The sequence below is a fragment of the Heloderma suspectum genome, chromosome 5 (genome assembly GCF_057233095.1).
Source record: "Heloderma suspectum isolate Gila_16-S chromosome 5, 16-S_ref, whole genome shotgun sequence".
NCBI lineage: Eukaryota > Metazoa > Chordata > Lepidosauria > Squamata > Helodermatidae > Heloderma > Heloderma suspectum.
This window is the reverse complement of record NC_139462.1, coordinates 25,368,329-25,390,728: the sequence shown is the minus strand read 5'-3', so window position 1 is coordinate 25,390,728 and position 22,400 is coordinate 25,368,329. Positions and strand designations below refer to the sequence as shown.

The 22,400-nt window shown below is 45.6% G+C and overlaps 1 protein-coding gene across 2 annotated transcripts in view; it reads right to left on the bottom strand.

Moving 5' to 3' along the window:
- Positions 1–21,962, bottom strand: part of CCSER1 (coiled-coil serine rich protein 1) — an 857,015-nt gene extending 835,053 nt beyond the window's left edge. The window contains exon 1 of one of the 2 annotated variants that reach the window (XM_084855629.1): positions 21,538–21,962. The gene's annotated coding sequence lies outside the window, so the exon portion shown is untranslated. Of the gene's footprint in view, positions 1–21,055; positions 21,142–21,537 lie in introns of those variants that run through there. The other variant, XM_084855630.1, reaches the window with a different exon arrangement.
- Positions 21,963–22,400: the final 438 nt, after the last annotated feature.

The window sequence follows — 22,400 nt, the reverse complement described above, 5'->3', positions numbered from 1 at the left end:
GCCATTTAAGGCTTTAATAGGTAAACACCAGCATCTTCAATTGGGCACAGAAGCAAATAGGCAAACAGTGCAGATTCCTTGGGATCAATGTAATATGATCCCATCTGGACATGCCCATTAACATTCTAGCAGCCACATTCTGCCCTAGCCAAAGCTTCTGGGTCTTTTTCAAGGGCAGACCCACATACAGCACATTACAATAGTCCAACTAGGAGATTATCAGAGCATGAACCACTGCGGCCAGACTATCCCTATCCAGGAACGGCCATATCTGGTGAACCAGCTGAAGCAAGTAAAAGGCAGTCTGAGCAACTGAGGCCACCTGGGTGCACACGGACAAAGCTGGAACCAGAAGTACCCCCAAGCTACACACCTGCCCTTTCAAGGGGAATGTGACTCTTGAAAGAGTGTGTGCTGTTTCAAGCGGAGCATTCACAACAGGCTGCACACTCAGTTCCCGGACATGAGAAACACCTACCTGCAGGGCTTCTGCGTGTGCAGTTTTTTTTTGGAGGGGGGGATAGCTTCAGTTTATTGGCCTTCATGCAGCCCATTACTGAGTCCAAACATCGGTTTGCTGCTAAATAAATGAGCCTTGGGCTTGTATGCTTGTTCCCTCCCCTCCAGCAGTCCCCTTCAATAAGCTGATTTTGCTTTAGCGCAAACCATAGTTTGCCATAACATCCAAACCAGTTAACTATAGTTTGCACCATCCCTTCAAACAGTTTGAAGCTAGTTAGCAATCCTGGTTTGGGCAGCAAATCAGCTGGTTTGGATGTAATAGTGAACTATGGTTTGCGCTAGAACAGATGTAAGTAACTGAAGCAGAGTGCATGAAGGGAGAGGATGAGGGGAAGGGGAGAAGGGATGGCACTTCCACAAGCCTTGCTTCTGTCACCCCAAAGTGTAGATTGGTGTCATGGGTGAATCAGCCACGTATGTGCAAGCACTCACATCTCTTTATTTTACTTACTATCTCTATGAATTCTGTTTGACGGACCCAACCTGAGTGTATGCCACTGGTCCAGGTTTAAGATTTTGGTGTTGGCAAAGCCCTAGACAACTCAGGACCAGGATACTTAAGAGATCGCCTGATCCCGCACATCAGGAGATAGGGATGGGTGAGCAAGTGATGTCTGAGCAATGTTGATTCTCCTAACATTGTCTCGCTGCATATCTCATTCCCAGTTCCCATTTTCAATCACTGCTTGCTTTGCGTAAATGGGAAACGTGCACAAATCAAGCAGCGATCGAATGGGAGATTTGTGCAAATTTTCTCCATAGGCTAAAGCGGAGCTGATTCAGTCTTCTGAGGAAATTTGCACAAATCCAACTAGGAATTGGGACCGAGATGAATGCAAGCACATGTTCGACAATCTGCAAATATTTTTGGTGGACACGTGCTCACGCTCTGAGCTTCGAATGGGGCATGCCTGCATGTTTTGCGAGCAAAAACAAAATATGCATACATCCCTATCAGGAGATACCCTCCTGGTGGTACCCACAATTTCAGAGGTCTGGTCCATAATGGCTTAGAATGGGTCCTTTAGTGTCACAGCGCCCATTCTCTAGAACTCCCCGCCACTACAAATTAGGCAGGCATCAACTCTTCTGGATTTTCGGCACCCACTGAAAACATCTCTTTTCCAACAGGGATTCCCAGGAAGGTAATTTGCCCTTTGTATGAAGACCTGCTTTTGTACACTGCTTAGAAATTTCTTTAATATAAGAGATTCATAAAAATTCTGCCTCTGTTCCCCCAGTCTCAGATAGAAGATACATTACAAAAACTATTGCAGGTTTCAGCAGGTTCTAATTTGTGCAGGACAACTGCAGTGCAGACACGAGCTGGTAAACTGTTATCTTCTTCCATTGCCCAGCTGCCACATGTTGTATTTCTGGAGCGGGGAGGAATAAAGCAGAATTGGAAGACATCCATGGAAATTCTGGAAGCAAAGCAGGACTGTCACAAGAGGAGCTTTGCCAGGCATACATACCAGCCCTTCCAGAAAAAAAATGCAGACACAAACTTATAAGCAGTCTTTCCTGGAGTAAAAGTACCAACCTGCATGCGAAGGTTTCCCAATTCAGAGCTTCCTCAATCTGCCTTCTGCCCAGATCACTACTAGGGCTTGCCTGCACCAGCTGCTTTTCAGATGATTCAGGGCGCAATCCAAACTCGGAGGCAACCAACTATCCAATGCAGTGCAGGCAGAGCATGGCAGGGATCTTCTCCTTCGCGCTCCAGCCGCCCTGCGCTTGCAGCTCGATGTCCGATTTCAGCTGTCCAGCTGGAGCAGCTCAGAGCAGGGGGGGACCCGACAGCACTTCATACCGGCACTTCCGCAGCCCCTGCCCCTTCCCGCCCCCAAGAACGCCTTTCCCCCAGCTCTGCGCTGCTCTTCCGAGCGCGGAGCCAGGGATGACCCGCACTTCCTACAAGGCAGCAGGTGCTGCATGTGACCCACGGAAACTTTGTTCACCATCCCTGGTTTATTGAAACAAGACAGTTTTATAAACCAAGGTTTGAAGTTGGCTTGTTTCAGAAAACCATAGTTAAGAGTAACCACCATTTTTCTGGGTTTGGACTTATATTAAACTGTGATTAGTCCAAAAAAGAAGAAGAAGTGAAAGCTTCCAATCTCCTCCCTGTGGCTGCTCTTGAGGAGAATGGAGAGCACCGAACCAAAGGCTTGTCCAAGCTCATTCACGTAACCCTCAGAAACTCATAGTTTAGTGTTACGTCCAAATGAGGCAAATGTCTTCATGTGGATGCATTCAGGCACTTGGTAGTCTATAAAGTGTCATATCTTGTATAAAAATGATAAACAAGAAGTGTGATTATAAAGATGATCATAAGTAGCTGATGTAAGATTTAGACAACCAAGCTGTCACATGACAGCCACAATGACCAGATGAAAAATACTTCCATGCAAATACATCATTCAAGACATGACTGGTCTCTAATAATTCTTAATCAAAATGGCAAATGAATGGAAAAGGGCGGGGGGGGGGGAATCACTGAAAGATAAACTGAATCCACAAAGCTAGAAAAAATTGTTTCATATGCCTAGGCACAAATGTAATGATGAACCTGGGATTTTGCTTCTCACCCCCACCACCCTCCTGTTTCTACAGGCAATGTGAACATGGGGAAAGTGCTGTGCGTTCTCCACCGGACCACAAATGCATCCTTGCTTCAGAATTCAGTGTTTGTTTTTCCAGGTAAGTTTCTATTCTTTATGGATGCAAAAAGTAAGAGCGACGGTATTTATTTATTTATTTATTTATTTATTTAAAACATTTGTATCCCGTCCTATATCATTGAGATCTCAGGGCAGCGTACAGATAAAATCAATTTAAACAGTATAAAACAATAAATAATTTAAACAGCTAAAAGCATATTAAGCCATTAAACAAGCTAATACCAATTAAAAATCTAAAACAATAAAACAGTTAAAAGAGTGTGCAACTTTAGGGAATGTGTTTAGCCCTTAAAGGCTTTAGTAAAAAGCCATGTTCTAAGTTGGCACTGAAATGAAACCAATGTCTGCACCTATCGGGCCTCCAGGCTATATGACTGTGCAGCATCCATGATTAGGGTGGGGGGTGGAGCAAGTTTTCCAGTCATCAAAGTATCCAACTTCAGGGCCTTTCGTTATTCATTGATTTATCTATCCCACATTTCTCTCAGCTTGGAGTTCAAGGTGGCATGCATAAAATTCACAGGCAGTTTCCCATCCAAGCACAGAACACAGATCTAGACCTGCTTAGCTTCAGTAAGTTGCTACATCATGTGCCTTCACACCACGCACTTCTGAGTTTCTCCCCTCTGAGTAGCAGCAACAGACTAGAATGTGCAGGTTGAATGATTTTGCCTATACTTAATCTGCATGTTTTATACAAGACACAGAATCCCAGGGTTTGGAGGCGGGGGTGTTGACACAGAACTAAAGTGTTTGTTTTTCAGCTAAGAGCACACACGTCTCTGAGTAGGCCCAAATAACAGAAAGAAAACTATTGAAAGATATGTTTAGTGTTTAGTCTTAAACAGAGATTACATTAGGGAGACACAACAGATGTTTTCAAATATGTATCAGGCTGTGATAAGTGGGAAGGTAACCAGTTGCTCTGCATTGCTACTGAGGATAGGAAAAGTAGTAATGAGCTTAAACTGCAGGGGGAGAAAAAGATTTAGATTAAATAATATCGGGAAAAAGTTCTACCCATAAGAATACACCAGCAAATTGAAAAATACTATCAAGGGAGGGTTCCAGGATTGCAGACACAGCAAGTTTTTAAATTAGTTTGGATATGTATCTGTCAGAATGGATTTAGGTTTAATTAATCTTGCCCCTGGGCATGGTAGATGGGCTGGATTTCTTCCTTAGCCAACCCTACAATAATAAAATGGTGAAGTATTACAACAGAAGGGAAGGAAAACCCAGCCCTACAAAATTACAAGTGGGTGTATAATGCTAAGCATTCATTTGCCCTGCCAGGGCTCCAAATACTTTAATACAGTGGTTTTCAAACTTCCTATATTCAGGGAAACCTTTCCCACATCAACGAGTCTGCTGTGGAATCCTCGTGCATCTTCAACAGAGCATTTGCATGCAGGAGGGCATCTGTTTTATGTCCCATGGTTCCTTCTTGGTTCATTCAGAACACAGGCCAGGCCTGTTGGACTTCGCTATAGGAACATAAGAAGCTGCCTTATACTGAGTCAAACCATTGGTCCATCTAACCCAGTATTGTTGACTGTGATTGCCAGCAGTTCTCCAGGGTTTCTGGAAGGAGTTTGTGGCCCTACCGGGAGATGCTGGAGATGGAACCTGGGCTCTTTTGAACAGAAAGCATGTGCTCTACCACTGAGCTACAGCCCTCTCCCATGTAAGCTGAGGCTCACTTCAATGATAACAAGAATCGATGCTTTCCCATTATGAGAATGCACTGCACCAAGCTTCAGGCTTATGCGATGCCTGCTCCACTTTCTTCTCCTGCACATGAGGGGAGGAAGTTTAAAGTTTCCCTTTAAGGTGTGGAACAAACTACAATTTCCCACTGCATCCAAATAGGGGGAAGTGTGGCTTGTTCAAACCAAAGTTCAGTAACAAACCAGGATCTGAAACCATGGTTGGGTCATGGTTTGTTCTGACTATCTTGTTTGAGCAAACCACAGTTTCCTGTATTCAGACCTAGGGATGTCAGAGAATTCCGCCACGGATCTCGGTGAGGCCGAATGCCAGTGATATTCGTAATAGTCCTCATTATAGCCGTGATAGGCTACGTAAATAATTACGTAGCCTATCATGGCTAACGCAGGGACACCATTTGCATCACTGCGGAGGCTGTGATAGGCTACGTAAGTACTTACGTAGCCTATCACAGCAAAGGAAAAAAAAAACAGTGGACGCAAATGGTGGCGGCTACGCTGGCCGCCATTTGCATTCCCTTTTTTTTGCCGTTTTAGCCTACATAAAAATTTATGTAGGCTATTACGGCAAAAAGAAAAAAGGGAACGCAAATGGCGGCTGCCGTAGCCACCGCCATTTGCGTCCGCTGTTTTGTTTTGTTTTTTGCCATGATAGGCTACGTAAATATTTACGTAGCCTATCACGGCAAAATACAGGGACGCAAATGGCGGTGGCTACAGCAGCCGCCATTTGCGTCCCTGCAGGCTGCCCAGCGGCTGGATGTCCGGCTGCGGGCAGTCCTGGCCGGCGGTTCCGCGGAATCTCCACAGAGTGGAGCCGGCCAGAGCAAACTGCGCTGGGGGGAACGGAGCGCCTCCCCCCCCTGCGAATGTCACCCTTCGAAAAGGTAAGTGACTTTCGTACATCCCTATTCAGACTTAATGAGAGACTGTGGTGTGCTCTAAACTGCAAAAGGAAGCTTTAAACATCTTGACCTGGTGTGCTAAATGAGAGGGAGGGGAAACACGAGCAAGCCCAAAGCTTGATGCAGCTCATTCTCATAACAGGAAGTCATCGTTTCTTGTTACATCTGAACTGAGCCTCGGGTCTGAGAGCGTGCCCTGTCCCAGATCTATTTCAGTATTATAAGTGTTTTCCCCAGATTCTGTATGATAAAAGTGGGGGAACACTCTGAGTGTCCATGTAAGAAGATAGAAACATGCCACTCTGTCTCCTTACAAGCATTTAGCTAGGATACAACAAAGCACATGGGGGAAGTTGACCTACATACATTTCTCTGAGTGCCGGAAGAAAGGCTATGTATTGTATATGCAAGTATATTACATGCAAAGGTTCTCCTCAGACATTCAAATGAATGCATGTAAGTCAGGAAAGCACCTACCACTGCCATAGTCCATTTTGTACCTGAGGGGCTAGAGTTAAGAAGAATATGGGTTTCCCCAGCAGCTTATCAGGAATTCCTCAATGAGAACATCATTAATGGCTGACACACCTTCCTGAAATACATCTTGCCCCCACTGGCAATCTTCCCTACAGTGCACAGGCCTTTTCACATATTACACATCATATACAGGATGTGTGTGTGCACAGGACAATGGCCTACACTAAATGGAATACTTCTAGATCTACCATTGTGTGCACTAGCCCTTAGACATCACAAACGTCTATACCAAGACATAACACTAAACCATGGTTTAGCTTTATGTGAACAAGCCTTCTTGAACATTGGACTTGTGTGCTCCCCCTCCCCTTTAATTCTCTGGTGCAGCCCAGAGAAAGAGACTGAAAGCAACCACTCCCTCTTTAACACTAACTATGGTTTATTGTTACATATAAAAGGGCAAACTGTGGTTACGTGAAATGGCTTATGAATCAAGCCAAGATCAAACCATGGTTTATAAGCCTGGCTTCTTAGTAAACCACAGTTTACACTAACCACAGTTTGTCCTTTTCAGATGCAACAATAAACTACAGTTAGTGTTAAACAGGAAGTGGATACTTCCTATCTCCTCGTTGCAGTCTCGCAGCCTCATTCATGTATTACATCTGCACCAGATCTATACACTTATGGACATCTGACATCACCTAACTTCCAAAATTCAGAGCACACTACCTATATTTTGAGGTCCATTTCCCAGGCAGTTGATGAGGCATGCCAGCTGTACAGGCAATGTTGGCAGGCATGTCACAGTATTAGGTACAAATTCATTACATTCCAGAAACCTTTACATACACTGATAAAGTAACTCTGCTTGATGTTTTAACCAGATGCCCGACAAATATCGCCTCCAGCCCATGCAGAAGCACATATTCCATCGAAGAAATTATTTCTGTGCCAGTGTGCCAAACATTTCTGAACATCCTACACATATGGAACAGTGTGCGTTCCTGTATGTGCACAGCACACTCTTATCTAATGCCTTCATATTGGCTCCCATGACTCGAAGATGAATTACCTCAATCAATGTTCTTATCGTGTGGAACACTAAACACACACACACACAGGCAAATGTATGACAGTGATTACTAGAAATAATACCATTCTGGATTCTGGACCTGGCTGGGCATGCTGCTTCCATTGTTTCCCTGACACACAACAGTCTGTTCATCAACCCAGACTCATCCACGGCCTCATTCTAAAAAAAAGATTTTCCTCTTTTCTTTTGGCAGTCATTAACCTATGGTGGAACCAGTAACAAATGGCTAGCAAAGGGATGACGATTGATTCTGCCATTAACAGGTGGCTGCATAATGCACGATGATTAATACAGGAGGAGATTTCAAGGGTGAAATCCTTCCTTTGCTGAAGTCAATAGAAGCGGTCCCATTGACTAAAAAGCAATTGAACTAGCATTATGGCCAGAACATTTCTGACCAAGGTGATGAGAAAGAGGAGACATCGATACAAAACATGCCTCTGCAGCAGGGTATCTACATCAGTTTAGCAGGCCATAAAAGGAACCAAAAGGGCTGGGACAATTAGCACAGTCTTGTTTATTAAAATTCTACACAGGCTCATGGGATGGAGACAGGCAACAGTGTTCAACAGAGCTAAAAGTAGCAGTGTCAGTTTCGCTTTCTCCTGCATGTGTTTTTATATATATATAATACACAGTACTGTGCAAAACCACCATCTTTGTTGTTTTAGCAAAGTTTTAATGACCATCCATAATTATTTTTCGGTCTCTGTATTAAGATACAAACAGACAATACAGGAAATATGTACAGGCAAAAGCCAGTATTTAGTGTGACCTCCCTTGGCTCTAAGCACATCTTGAACTCTTTCAGGGAGACTATCCTGAAGTTTTCTGAAGTAATCTTCTGGCATATTATACCAGACTTCTTTCAGCACTTCCCAGAGTTCTTCTTTAGATGTAGGTTGTCTTTCATTTCTTTCTCTATCCAGGTGATCCCATACTGCCTCTATAATATTCGGGTCTGGACTCTGTGGAGGCCAGTCCATGACTGTCAGTGTTTTATCAGCTATTTTTCTCACTAAATATGATTTCGCTGCATTAGCAGTGTGCTTGGGATCGTTATCATGCTGAAAAATGAAACCATTCCCCATCAGGCGCTTTCCAGAAGGAATGGCATGATGAATTAAAACCTGTCTGTACTTTTCAGTGTTCATGATCCCATCAATATGGACAAGATTGCCAACACCACTGGCAGAAATGCAGCCCCAAACCAGGACAGACTCTCCACCATGTTTCACTGAAGGCCGCAAGCACTCATTCGTCCATCTCTCTCCAACTCTTCTTCTCACATATTGTCGACGATTGGACTCCAAAATTTCAAACTTGGATTCATCACTCCATAATACTCTTTTCCACTGATCTTCATTCCAATCTTTGTGAGCTTTGGTGTATCTTAGCCTTTTCACCCTGTTCCCCTTCCGCAAAAGTGGTTTCTTGGCTGCTACCCTTCCACGAAGACCATTCCTGGCCAGGCGCCTGCTGTTACTCTAGTGTAAGTGGAGGTCACACTAAATACTTGCCACTTTGGCCTATGGAAGCAGTTTTTTCTGATTTTTTTTTCTACTGTTGAATACTGCATACAAATTTCCTGTATTTTCTGGTTGTATTCTAACGAAGAGACTGAGAAATAATTATATATGGTCATTATACCACTGCTAAAACAACAAATCTAATGGTGGCCTAAGACTTTTGCACAGTACTGTATATCTCTCAAGTTCTTTCCATCTCAAATATGAAGCAATTTGCACATTTTAGTAAATGAAACTAAATTCTCAGCCATCTGCACCAGCCAAATTCAAGGAGTACACAGGTATTCCCAACATGGGGAGGACCATGTTGAAATTGTTAAGGAGCCTGTGAGAAATAAAGAGGTGGCAATCTAACTCAGCACTGACATAGATATTCAAACCCAGACTTCGAAGAGCAAAGCACTCAAAGCCCTGGGCCTGGATGGACAAAACTGTCCACTTCACTTTCTTCCATATTTGAATTTCTTTAAATGTCAAGTTCTTTCCATCCCGAATAAGAAGAAATTTGGTAAATTCCTATAAAAATGAACTGAAATGAAATTGTCAATCACCTCTAACTCACTGTCCACAGTGCAGGACCCTAATTTCTTTGGTCCCACTGTTCCGTCTAGTTGCACAGTTTTCACAGGTTTACAAATTCATTACATTCCAGAAACCTTTACATACACTGATAAAGTAACTCTGCTTGATGTTTTAACCAGATGCCCGACAAATATCGCCTCCAGCCCATGCAGAAGCACATATTCCATCGAAGGAATTATTTTCTGTCCATCACAGAAAACCTGTGAAAGTGATGAACAGAGATGATAGAATCATAGAACCATAGAATAGCAGGGCTGGAAGGGGCCTACAAGGCCATCGAGTCCAACCCCCTGCTCAATTCAGGAATCCAGGTCAGAGCATCCCTGACAGATGGCTGTCCGGCCTCGTCTTGAATGCCTCCAGTGTGGGAGAGCCCACCACCTCCCTAGGTCATTGGTTCCATTGTCGTATTGCTCTAACAGTCAGGAAGTTTTTCCTTATGTTCAGCTGGAATCTGGCTTCCTGTAACTTGAGCCCATTATTCCGATATTTGAAGACACATGCCATAGGTGATAAAGCCTCTGCCCTACAACCTTCAACTCTTTGAAAACATTATTGTCTGCCGGAGCGTGCACTCTCTCCTCTCCCTTGCCTTTTCCTCCTCTTTCCCAATCCCTTTTCCTTTTGTGTTGTGTCTTTTAGAATGCAAACCTGTGGACAGGGGCTGTCACGTTATTAATCTGCATAAGCCATTCTGGGACCCTTTTTTGGCTGAAGAGTAGGGTAAAATCACTGTAAATATATACATACATACAACAATATATTTTCAGCTGAGAGCTTTAAAGAAGGGGCCTCGGGTTGCATCTTCCACTCCAAAGCAAGATGGAGAAATCAACTCCAGATACAAGACTGGAAGCTCTTTCTTCATGACCACATCAATGCCTGATAAAAGAGGTGCATTTTACAGACAACTTTAGGCCATTTATAAATTCATTTTGTGCATTTTTTGTAGTAAAAAAAATGTTTTACTACATTTCTGAATGTAGCGACAATTTCACTCTGGACTGCTGCTTCTAGACCCATCCGTGAGAAATGAATCAGACACAATCTGTAAAATGCCAGAAGTCAAAGATTGACTGACGGAGTATTAGCCACCAACCAAATTCCAAATTCTGAATGAGACACTGAATTGGACTGTGTCCACCTGTGAGCCAAAAAGAAACCCTCTTCTTTTTTTTAAGCGGGGGGGGGGGGCTCCCAGCATGCCAAGACCATTCTCTGCTACAGGACAGCAAACCCTCAGTTGGGCAGAACACATACAAAGGGGTGGTTCACACGACCCCCTCTAACATTCATGAAAGTATGAGGGAGGCGCCAGATTGCGCCCACTGATGCATGCGCTGGCTGTACGGTCACAGTCACATGTATGTACGCAGGACTCCGCTGGGTGCATGCATTTCAAATGCTGATTATCCCAGGATCCCCCTTGCACATGAGCATTGCCCCTTCACACTGATGTGAACACACAGCCAACTGGGGCACAGCCAGCACCACATCAGAGCAGCACCTGTTCTTCCTTAACATGTTTGTGAAGGTGCAAGGGGGTCACGGGAACCCCCAAGTTCGCCGATGGATGTTCACCACTCGATAAGTGCAACTGGTGCCAACTCCAGGCTTTGGTCAATATGTCCTTCTCTGAGGGGTTACCTGTCCTTTTTGCTATTACTGCCATTGCCCGTCCACCTTTTTCTTTCCTAGGCCCTATCTACACGGCTGCCCAAAGGCAGAGAGAGAGAAAAGTGAAGACTGCTGCTCCTTCTTCTTCCTCCCCCTGTTGCTTCTCACCCATGCAGAGAGGACAGCTGGACAAGGAGCAACAGCTAGGAGAAGCAACAGCAGGGCCAGAGGGCTCCAGGGCTTGGGTAGGGTGGCTACTTGCATGTCCTCTGTTTTGGTGATTCACATCACCAAAAAAGTGGACAAAAGAGGACACCGATTTGCATAAAATGTGCCTATGCTAATTTATATGTATAGATGCAAATTTAGAAATAATTGCTGTAACTGGGGGGAAAATACAGTACATTCAGTGGAGGCTGGTGGCTCCGATTTTGGTGGCTGTAAGTTTCAGTCAGAACTAGCCAGAACTCTAAAGGAGCTATCCAATGTGCTGAACCTATTTTAGGTTCAGCACCTTGGATAACTCTTTAGAGTCCTGGCTGGTTTTGACTGAAACCCAAAGCCACCAAAACCGGAGCCACCAGCCTCCACTGAATACATCTGAGCATAGTGGGCAAGACTGTGACCGGGTGACGGGTGTTCCCTGCTCGGTCTGCTTCCTAGCTGCTGTTGATGGGCAACTTCAAGGCCCCTTTTCTTCCTTCTCATGGTTTGTTCTATTTAAACTGGATTTGGACTAGCCGGCCCTTCCAATACAGGTCACCTTCAAAACAAAGGGTTCCTCTGACAGCCCTTCAAAGAGAAGAGTGTCCTTTGTAAATGGGGACACCTGGCCATCCTAGGCTTCATGGGCCTTGGTAGGTGTCTGACAATACTGACCCCTCAAACCAGCCCTGACTGCAACATGAAATGACAACTTCCAAGGGTAAAGTGGCTATCACAAAGCAAACACCAAGAGTTTTCGTAACACCTTGCTCACCTCAAACATAATCCTTTCCAATGGCAGACAGATCCACATATTCATTTCTGGGTGATGCAAGTCATCAAAGGACAAGATATCAAGCGATGAGATTCACATTCACATGGAACAGTAAGCCAGGATTACAGAGAATCCTGACTTACTGTGAACAAGCTGCGTGCTAGGGCACATAGGCCATTCACTCCCACTTAGCTCCCCGCAGTAGCACAAGTGGATAAACAAACCAGAAATGGTGTGCATAGCATGTTCCCCCAACCCGGAATCCTGGCTTGTTCCTCCCAAGTAGGGATGTGCGAACTCATCCCCGTCCGGATTCTCCAGACTCCAGCCCAGCCCCTGCCCCTGCTCGCCGGTCCCCAGACTGCGCTCGAGCCCCTCCCATGCTCGGTGTGCAGCCCGCACTCACCCCAGTGGCCCTGTCAAGCTCCGTGGTCGCCATTTCGGGGGGGGGGGGGGGAAATGGCGATCGCAAATTCGCAAAAACATGCCCGATCGCAACGGGCATGTTTTTGTATGCACGAAAATGCACATTTTGCGAATGCGCATATTCTCATGTGTGAAATGCGTATTTTTGCCCTTGGGCAAGACATCCTCAATGGGCCCCCTCCCTCAGTGAGCCTACCTACCCACCACCATTACCACCAACTGCTATTGCTTTTTCTTATGATTGCTACCACTTGCTTGCTTCACGGGGAGAGATTCCAGTGAGCAAGTGGGCAGTGGCATCTGCTGCTCCTCCTTCTTACCATCACTGTTGTCTGGGCCAGAGCAAGATGAACAAGCAGGTTGCAATGCTGTAGAGCAGGAGCAAGTCCAGGGAGCTCTTGTCGGTGGGCCCCTTGCTGGTGTGTGGGCCATCAGCAGCTGCCCAACCATGCCTACCTTTGATGCTGGCCCCGAACAGTATACTATAAACAATATGAATGCACAGCATTTTGCTCCAGCCTCACCAGCAAAAAGCTCTGCAGCCAGACTTTGACAACTTCTTCCTGGAAAAAGACTGCTTATACACATTTGGGGAAGGATGACAAGATTTGGTCATTGTCTCCATCTTAAGGAGCATCAGCCTCCAGAGCAAAAAAAAAAAAAAGCCTAGATATTTACAGACAAATAATTGACAAGTTATTGTGTGTACTGAATTCCATTTATTCTAACAATTCTTACTAACAATTCTTACAGGGCTGCTTATTCAGTTGTCCTCCATCTAAATTAATTTTGCTTTAAAAAAAACCCTGCATAATGCAGACAGGGAGATTTTAATGTAGATATTTTTGCAATTTTTCTCTCGCTTTTCCTCCCAGGGTGTCCTCCTTGCGTATGCTGTGACACTTCGCTATCTCAGCTACAAGTCTCTTTCTTTCTCATACCCAATCCTCCGGCTTTATTATGAACAGACTATCATGTATAGGACAGATGACGGTGCTGATAAAAGCAATAGCCTCCTATATAAAGCACAAGTATTTTGTTACAATCCAGAAGGGAAATCTCAGCAGACTTGCCATTCATACAGAGCATGCAAGTTGGTAGAATCAGAGCAATACACCCTGACATGTTGCATGACAGGCTGGGGGAAAGCAATACATTTGCATGCCCACAAATTTAACTAGTGAATTGCTAAGCTGCTATTTATTCAATTGTGTGTATAATATACAGCCATAGCTTCCATTACCCCAGCATTACGGGGGGGGGGGGGTTGCTAGCATATATATGGATGAAATCGGCCAACCGCAAACCACCCTGTGCATACTACTTCTAAATGCTTCTACATGCTGCATTTCACCCATCATGTCACAAAGCCAGGGAAGCCAAAAAACATGCTGAAAAAAGGATTGAGCGCATCTCAATGACAGTGCCGCACAAAGCAAAGCACAAGTTAGCATCACCATGGAAAATGAAAATCTATCCAATACCAGCCAACCTCGAACTCCAGAATATCAGAAAGCAACTTTAGCATGCATGACCATTCTGGGGCTGGCGCCGTAGTGCTGGAATATCCAAACGATGAAGGTAGCTTCATGCATTCCTGACAGCTACTGCAGGAAGTTTTATTTTTTCTAAAACTTATTCCATGATGGAAGAAAGGTGGGATATAAATGTACTAAATAAATAAACGCAAGGCAGAAAAGCCATATGTTGGGCAATATTATTTTATATAGTGTTTTATTTATTTTTGGAGTTTATACCTTGCTCTTGTAGTAGAAGGGTTCACAACAGCAATGATAAAGCAACAGCTTCAATAAAATAAAACAATAAGATATGGAGTAAAGCAGCAGGATTGCAGCAGTAAAACGATTTGTTAAGAAATTTGATTGGTTTTAAAAGCCTGGGAAAATAAAATAAAAAAGGCCTTTGGCTGGCATCAAAAGGATACTGGGATCTGGAACAGGTTCGATAGGAAGAGCAACTGAGAAACCTTTTCTCCTGATGTCACCTGGCTCAACTCAGACAGTGCAGCATCTGTACGAGGAAGGCCTCCGAGTATGACCAGAACATAAAGGTAGGCTTAGGATGTAGTTGGAGGACCTTCAGGTATCCTACTCGAAGCCAAATAGGGTTTGACTAGTAAGCACCAGCACTCTGAATGGAACAAGAGCCAGTGTTTATCACTGGCAAGATATGTTCTCATCAGCGAATCAAATTTAGCAGCCTAGCAGCTGTATTCTATGCAGTTTCTGAAGTTTCTGGCAGTCCTATGTACAATACATGACCATAGTCTGACCTGGAAGTTATCAGAGTATGAATAACCATGGCCTGGTTATCTATGTCTAGGATAGGTCATAGCTGACACACCTGCTCTGTGCCTGAGACCCACTTGTCCTCCAGCAACAAAGCTGAATCTGAAGACCTCCCAAATTCCAGATTGAATCTTTCAGGGAGAGTGTAAATCCCTCTAGAACAAGTTGAACACTGGACAAAGTGCTTAGCAATGGTACCTCCATATTGTCTTGATTGAGCTTGTTTATTAGCCCACATCCAGCCTATTACTACTCCCACACACTGATTTAACACCTCTACTGCCTCACCTGAATCTGATATAAAGGAGAGGTAGAACCCTGTGTCATCTGTATACTGATGACACCTCACTTCAAATCCCTAGATGACCTCACTCAGTGGTTTCATGCAGATATTAAAGATCATAGCAGACAAGATGGAAACAAGAATGGCCTCATAGCATAAATGACACAGGGCCAAGCACCAGCACAATCAGTGAAACGGTTCCCCACCCTGAAAATCCTGTCCAGAGAAGAATACCATGGTTCTGAAACAGATCTTGATAACCACTCTCCTCTAAAAGTGTCTGGAGTGGTATGATAGCCATCGCTCAAGTACTATGCCCAGGAAGGGAATATTAGTGATCGGTCACTAGTTATAACAGTGCAGCTTTTTCAGGAGCAGTGTCACAACCTCTTCCTTCAAGGAAAACAGGACTGTTCACTCTCACAACGAGGAATTTACCTTCTCCTGGGCCCAGGATGATTCTAATTTCATGCGGGGTGCCCAGGAAAGTCAGGTGGGATCTCCCATGCTGTCCTGGACCTCGCTTGTTGTCCTAGGCAAAATTAAACACAAGCCTTGTTCAGGCATTACAGTGGAGAAGGGGCAAATCAAGCCAAAACAAGCTGCAGGCTGGGCTCCACCCCCATTATTCCGCAACTTGTGTCAGCTTCCTTGTGTTCTTGTGTAATTTCTGCAGCAGGGAGCCCTCTCTACTTGTGGGGTCTCCCCATAGGTTTAAGAGCCCTGAACCTCCAGGGTTCTTAACTGTGTGGGGAGATTCCACAGGGAATTCTTCTACTAGAACATGCTTAGAGATGTCTTAACCACTTAGAGGTCTCTTTTGATATGGTAAGCAGTATATAAATCTAACAGCAATAACATGAAGAAGCCATGAGATTTTATACTATTTCATGCATTAGTTTGTTCCCAGTGTAACTGCAGAATGGGTTCAGACTGAGACAGACCTTTGGAGCAATGGCCCAGTTTTTATTCCAAAACTGCACTGCAGCACTGAAATGGACACACACGCACCTAGATTTGAAGTCACACTGCCATGCATTCATGACACCCTCCCCCCTATGTAGGAAGTATAATTACATGGGAGTGGAGAATGCAGTTCATTACAGAGTGTAAGTCACCTGGCCAAGCCCATGAACTGATAAATGGGTACATTTATACGTAGTGAAATTCTTGAATTTCTCCAGCATTGGGAGATCTGAGAGCTCCTTCATCATGCATGAAATCAGTAAATGTGGCTCAAGGTGGTAATTGGCTTATAGGCTGTTTTTTAGGTTTAATCCTGAATGTATGCTACGTGAGAATGTGAAAGCATGGATAGTCCAGCGGACAGAATATCAGATCTGAACCTTTAGGATATAGATTCTAATCTGTGTTCAGCTATGCATCTGAGCTGAGCACTCTGTGTTACTTCTTCCATCTGTACAATGGGAATATTTCCCACTTACCTCACAGAGTTGTGTAAACAAATGATAAAGATAACGGCACAATTTTGCAACTGAGATTGCACGAAACTGCAACTGAGAGATGATAACCTGGATGAGATTTGACTGCACGCTAATGCTCTGTTCGCTGAAGAATGCTGATACACTTGCTTGGAGCCACGGGCAAAAGGGTTGTGGCAGGTGAATGGAATGTTCTGACTCTACACTCACAGAGGCCTAGGCTTAAGTTACTAGGCTTTCTATTTCCTTTGCTTTCCTTCTTTGAGCTTCTTCATCTCCCCAACTTGGCCTGCACTGTCATTCCTTTTTGCTAATTTACCACCACTCATTGTGATAGTTTCTGGTCCTTGAGCTCTCCCGGTTCTGCTGCAGCAAAGACAAATTATGAAGACTGAGCTTTGTTTTTTTCAGGTATAGCCTTGAGGGTATTATAGATTAGAATAACCTCAAATGCTTACTAGCAGAAGAATGGATCATAACGCAGTGGAGGAAAGGATTGTAGCTCAGTGGTAGAGCCCATGCCTTACATGCAGAAGATCCCAGTTCTTCAAGCAGGGCAGGAAAAGCTCCTGCCTGGAACCCTGGAGAGCCACTGCCAGGCATTGTTGACAATACTGGGCTAGATGGACCATTGGTCCAACTCAGTATAAAGTAGGGATATCTGTTGCTGGGAAATCTGGCCCTTTTGGGGATTTCCACAGCACCCCCGACTTGGCTTGCATTTGCGAAATGAGCCATAGGTTCCTTCCCAAAATCTGGGAACTTTCCCATTTTTAGAAAAAAAATGTACATAGGAATTTGTACAAAGTGGACCTGCACTTTGTGTAATTTGCACAAATTTTGGGCATACATTGTGAGATTTGAGCCCCAAATTTGCACAAATTATGCAAATGGCTATTTATGTTAATAATAATAATAATAACAACAACAACAACAAAAAACCTAACTCAAAAAACCGCGAACTGGCCTGAACCAATGCAGTTTGAATCAGGCCAGCTCGCGGGAAAGCGAGCCAAAGTCTGGGGCCCCAAGCTGATGAAAGCTTGGCGAGCTCCACCACCCAGGCGGATTCTTCCAACATCCATAGTATAAAGCAGCTTCCTATGTTCCTATGTCCACCAGCAGAATTTTGTGGGCCTTTGGGGAAGAGACCATCAGGATGCCTCCTTAAATGGACAGCAGACTGGCAGAGCATCCTCTGGCAGGTATTCTCCATCCAGTCTCTGTCTCTCACTCTTGTGGTTCCCAGATCCCTCTGTGTGCTACAGAAGATTTGATGCATGTGTGTGCATAGTCCTGTTCAGGCATTACAGCTGTGATGGGCCGACTGAAGTAGAAAAGGGCTGTGGGGCTGTGCCTTTAGACTGCTCTGTCATCTCATGATATGGTTTCTTCATGTTGTTGTTGAGTCCTTGAGAGAGAAGACAGTGAGGACTAGAAGCTTGATGTTCACGTTGACTATGACACAAGGTCAAAGGCAGAAAGCAAAAGGGTTAGCATGATCATACAATAGGACAGAAAGATGAGTTTAGCAGACATTTTTCAGAACGTATTGCCTAAGGCAATAGCAAGGCTAACAAAGAAGAGGTCACGGCAGTGCTGACAAGGTCGCAAAGAAGAGTTTTAGCTGTAGGTAAAAGCAACGTCAGACAGAGTCCATTCCATAAAGTGGAGAGTGCAGTGATTTTGTAATAAACAGCAGAGAAAGTGAATTATCCTAGCACTGAGAGAATGTAGTGGGACTTCAATGTGTAAAAATGTAACACCAGAATTGTTCCAGGGTTAAAAGGTTTTGGAGCCACACCAGAATGACTGTTTCAAGCTTCCTGTAGCATTACACCTCACCCTCCTGACAAACTCAAACGTAGCCAAAAAAACTGTTCTGTTGCAGTTCAGAACTAAGCCAAACACTTTCTGCAAAGGAATTTGATGGAAGCCCAAGCAAAGCATTTCAGAATGCTTCTACAGCAGTCCAGTTTACAGTATCCTCCAAGAATATAAAAACAATTCAAATCACAGATGTTCTCCAATGGAAAAGATTATTAGATTTGCTGTCGTGACCCATTGGCCAACATCGTTCTACCCCCATAATTACAAATCCTGCAGCCCTGAAGTTTTTAATTGCATCTGTACTACAGAGACGCAATTTCATATACCACAAGGAGTTGTAAGAAGGAAGGAATCCCTCCAAAACTATTCCGTGCAAAGTTATCTGCTGTCTAAGCTTCCCCAGGTCATTAATATTTCACTTTCATATAGCTCTGAACTGGTTTTGGAACATGCTTTCTTTTTATCCCCTTTTTAAATACAAGGAAGAGGAAATGTTTGAAGTAACTGCTAGTCAGACCTTCCCCAATCTGTTTCTCTTTCTCTCCCTCTTTCCCTCCCTTACTTTCTCCACCTCTGCCTCTTGAGGATTTTAACACTTCAAGTACAACATATACCAGAAAAGAGGGGGTGGGAAAAAAACAAGCCTAGCTTTGAATCACCTCTTAAAAGGGAAGGTTTTCCAATTGTTTTGTAGTCACATTCTGCTGTGAAAATGACGAAAAAGAAAATCGAGGAAAATAAGTGCGATTACTGCATGCTGTCAAGCTGAAAGGGTGAGCGTAGTAAATACAGCAGAATCTCAAATTTACAAACACTTCATGAATGGAAGCAGTTGGTAAGCCTGATATTTTGGCAGTTCTGAAATCTCCACCCACCCATTCCCTCCTTTCATATCCTCCAACAGCTTGGAACTTCATCTGGTCTCCTTAAAGCACTTGTTCCCATTTCTCTACACAAACGCTCACCCTACCTCCAGATCTGCAGCCCTTTTTACCAGCTCTCTGCTGTGCCTTGTTAGGAAAATTGGAAGCTGCTTTATACAGTGTCAGACTCTTTGTCCATCTAGCCAATATTGTCAACTGACAGTGGTCCTCCAGGATCTCAGATAGAGGGCATCTCCATCATCTAGAACTATCTTATCTTTTTAACTGGGGATGCCACGAACCAAACCTGAGACCTTCTACATGCAAAGCATGTGTTCTACCGCTGAGCTACAGTTCCTCCCTTCCATTTGCTCCAAGATGCTTTCAGACCTAGTGAGAAACACCCCCATATCGCCTGATTCACTCAGGGGCTGATGTGGCAACAGTTACTGAATACTGAGCAGGAGAGTAATACAGTGAAGGAGAATTTGATAGATTAGTCATTTTGAATCTCCAGGCTCCATATCCCTGAGTTTCCAGCACAGTGAAATCTGTTCCACAAAAATGTTCAGTGGAATTTCACTCTCTTCCGAGAAAAGAAAAATGATCCCCTCAACTAATCGCCAAGATGTCTCTCCTTATGTTGTTGGGAAACTGTACAATTACGGAAAGAGCAAAACCCTTGTGGCTCTTCATAAAATGATGCATTATGAGAAAGCACTAGATCCTCCTAAGCTTTCCCCTTGCAATTGCACACACAGTTATCCCATTTCCTGCAATGTTCAGCTTTCTCCCATACTTCACGAAAAAGGCGCAGGTAGGCATCATAGTTCAGAGTGTGAAAACGAACCATCCAGGAATGCCCGCGTCATCATCCATCGACACCGTCTCCCCATTCAAATATTTTCTAGGAACTCCCTCCCTTGTACCAATCCAGTAGCACGCTTCATTTTAAAATAAATAAATACGGCAGAATTTAAAATCAGAAATTCGACAAATGGAAACCTAGCTGCCCCTTCTCTGAAACACTGCACTGGGTTGAAGCTCAGCACTCAAACCGCCGTGTGAGTCCTACCTGTGCAAAACACAGATGTAAGCCACAAACAAAACAAGCCTGGCTTATTTATGCCACCTTGTGCATTACCATGAACCAATCGTGCCCTACTTTCTTTAGACCCTTGTGCCTTTTTGGATACAAACGGTCTTCGCTGACCTTTGTCTCCTGTGCAACATCTAGCAAAGAATCAGCAACAAATAGCATACGACCCACACCCACCCCAATTGCCACCTGTACCCCCAGCCATCTCTGTTGCACAGGCAGCGCTCTCTGCCTCTTTGGCAAGCGGGTCAAGGGATATTTGTCGATGCTGGCAGGGGAGAGAGGTGACAGTGTGTAAGGGGGAAAGGGGCCATGTGGCATGGCCGGAGGGGCCACATGGCTTTCACACTCTCCCAGCTGCTGCAAAGCCGTTGCAGAGGGGGAAAGCCCTTGCTCGGACCAGGCAGCTTCTCCCCTTGCCAAAGTCCACATCCAATGAAGCCTTTGCACCTTCCACACACACACAGGCACACGCCCCTTCCAAAAGAGCACCGCCACAAAGCGATTTGCCTTCGCCCCTAGTCCCGGCAGCCTCTGGCGACTTCCCCGAGCCAAGCTCGGTCAGCTCCCTGGCCTTACGCTTTTGCCTCGCTCGCACACGAGGAGGAGGGCAATGCGGCTGTTTCCAGCGCCTTCCCTGCTCTGCAGCCGCCGCTGGCTGGACCCAGCGCAGTCAACATACCGGCTCTGGCTTCTCTCTCTCCTTCTCCTCCTCCGGCGTCTTTCCTCCCAATCAGCTGCCACCACCGGCTGCCCAGCCCCGGATCTACCTGCAGGACCCGGCGCGAGCTCAAACAAACACGCAAGCCTTTGCGCCACTTTCGCGTCCAGCAGCCGTCTCGTCCTCGGTCCCGTGCACTTTTTCTCTCCCGCCCACCCGCCGCCATCCGCCCACCCGAGGCAAAAATGGCAAGCGCAACTACCGCGCGTGTTTAAAGCCCCGGTTAGAAACAATCCCCCCCAATGCACACCCCCGCCCCCCCCCAAAAAAAATACCTTAACTGCACCGGCATCAGAAACAGGCTGCCCGAGCTCAAGATCACGCCCCCCCCCACTACCACTTCCTAAAATCCTGGAATTCCCCCTCCTCCCCGCCCCCGCTGTGCGCGCCAAGCGAAGCTGCACCGGCCACGAGTGCGAGGCGCGAGGGAGGTCAGGTACTACCTGCGGGTTGCCTCGGGGGCCTTCCACCTGAGCGCGTGCTTTCCGGGCAGGTGCCTGGGGCTGCCGCGGATGGGATGAGGAGAGGCTGAAGTCTCTTCCTGGGGGCCCCTGCCACCAAAACTCCCTCTTCTGCCTGTTGGTTTGGTCCTTTTAATTTTCCCATATGCACACACAGACACAGAGAGGGAAAAAAAGGGGGAGGGAGAAGAAGAAGAAGAAGAAGGGGGGGGGAAAGCCGCCCCTCGGTCCAGGGCGAGCAGCAGCAATTAATCCACCAAGAGCCAGCCGACGCGGCGCAAAGGCTGTGCAGCGCCGGGGAGCGACGCTTTCCAGGCGCTCATGTTGCTGTGTCGAGAAGAAGAGCGCAGAAGCGTCTATGCGGCGGCGGCGGCGGCAGCCGGCGCTGTTTGTGGCAAGGAGACGAGGAGAGGCGAAGACGGGGAGGGACTGAAGGGGAGGCGCTTGCCATGCGCGCGCGCGCGTGTGTGTGTGTGTGCGCGCGCGCGCGCGCTTGCTGCGTGTGTGTGGTTGTGCGGTGCCACCTCACTGCGAGTGCGTTGCGGAGCGGCTCTTGCAGGCTTGCAGGCTGGGGAGAGGCGAAGCGGCCCACGCGAGATCGCGCCGTGAGAAGGGGATTGACACGGAGGATTTCAGGAGCCTCACCTTTCTGAGCTCTGAGTCAGCAGAGAGTGAAACAGGTTTATGTATGTTTCCTCCTTCCCCCCACCCTCCTCCTTCCCTTCTGAAGACGCAGTGACTTTAGTAGAAGAAGCTGCAACAACTACCGGAGAAGAGGACGTCGAAGGTGATATCCACAGCTAGTTGAGTTTAATGGAAGGCCCGTTCATTCCAGTGGGCTTGCT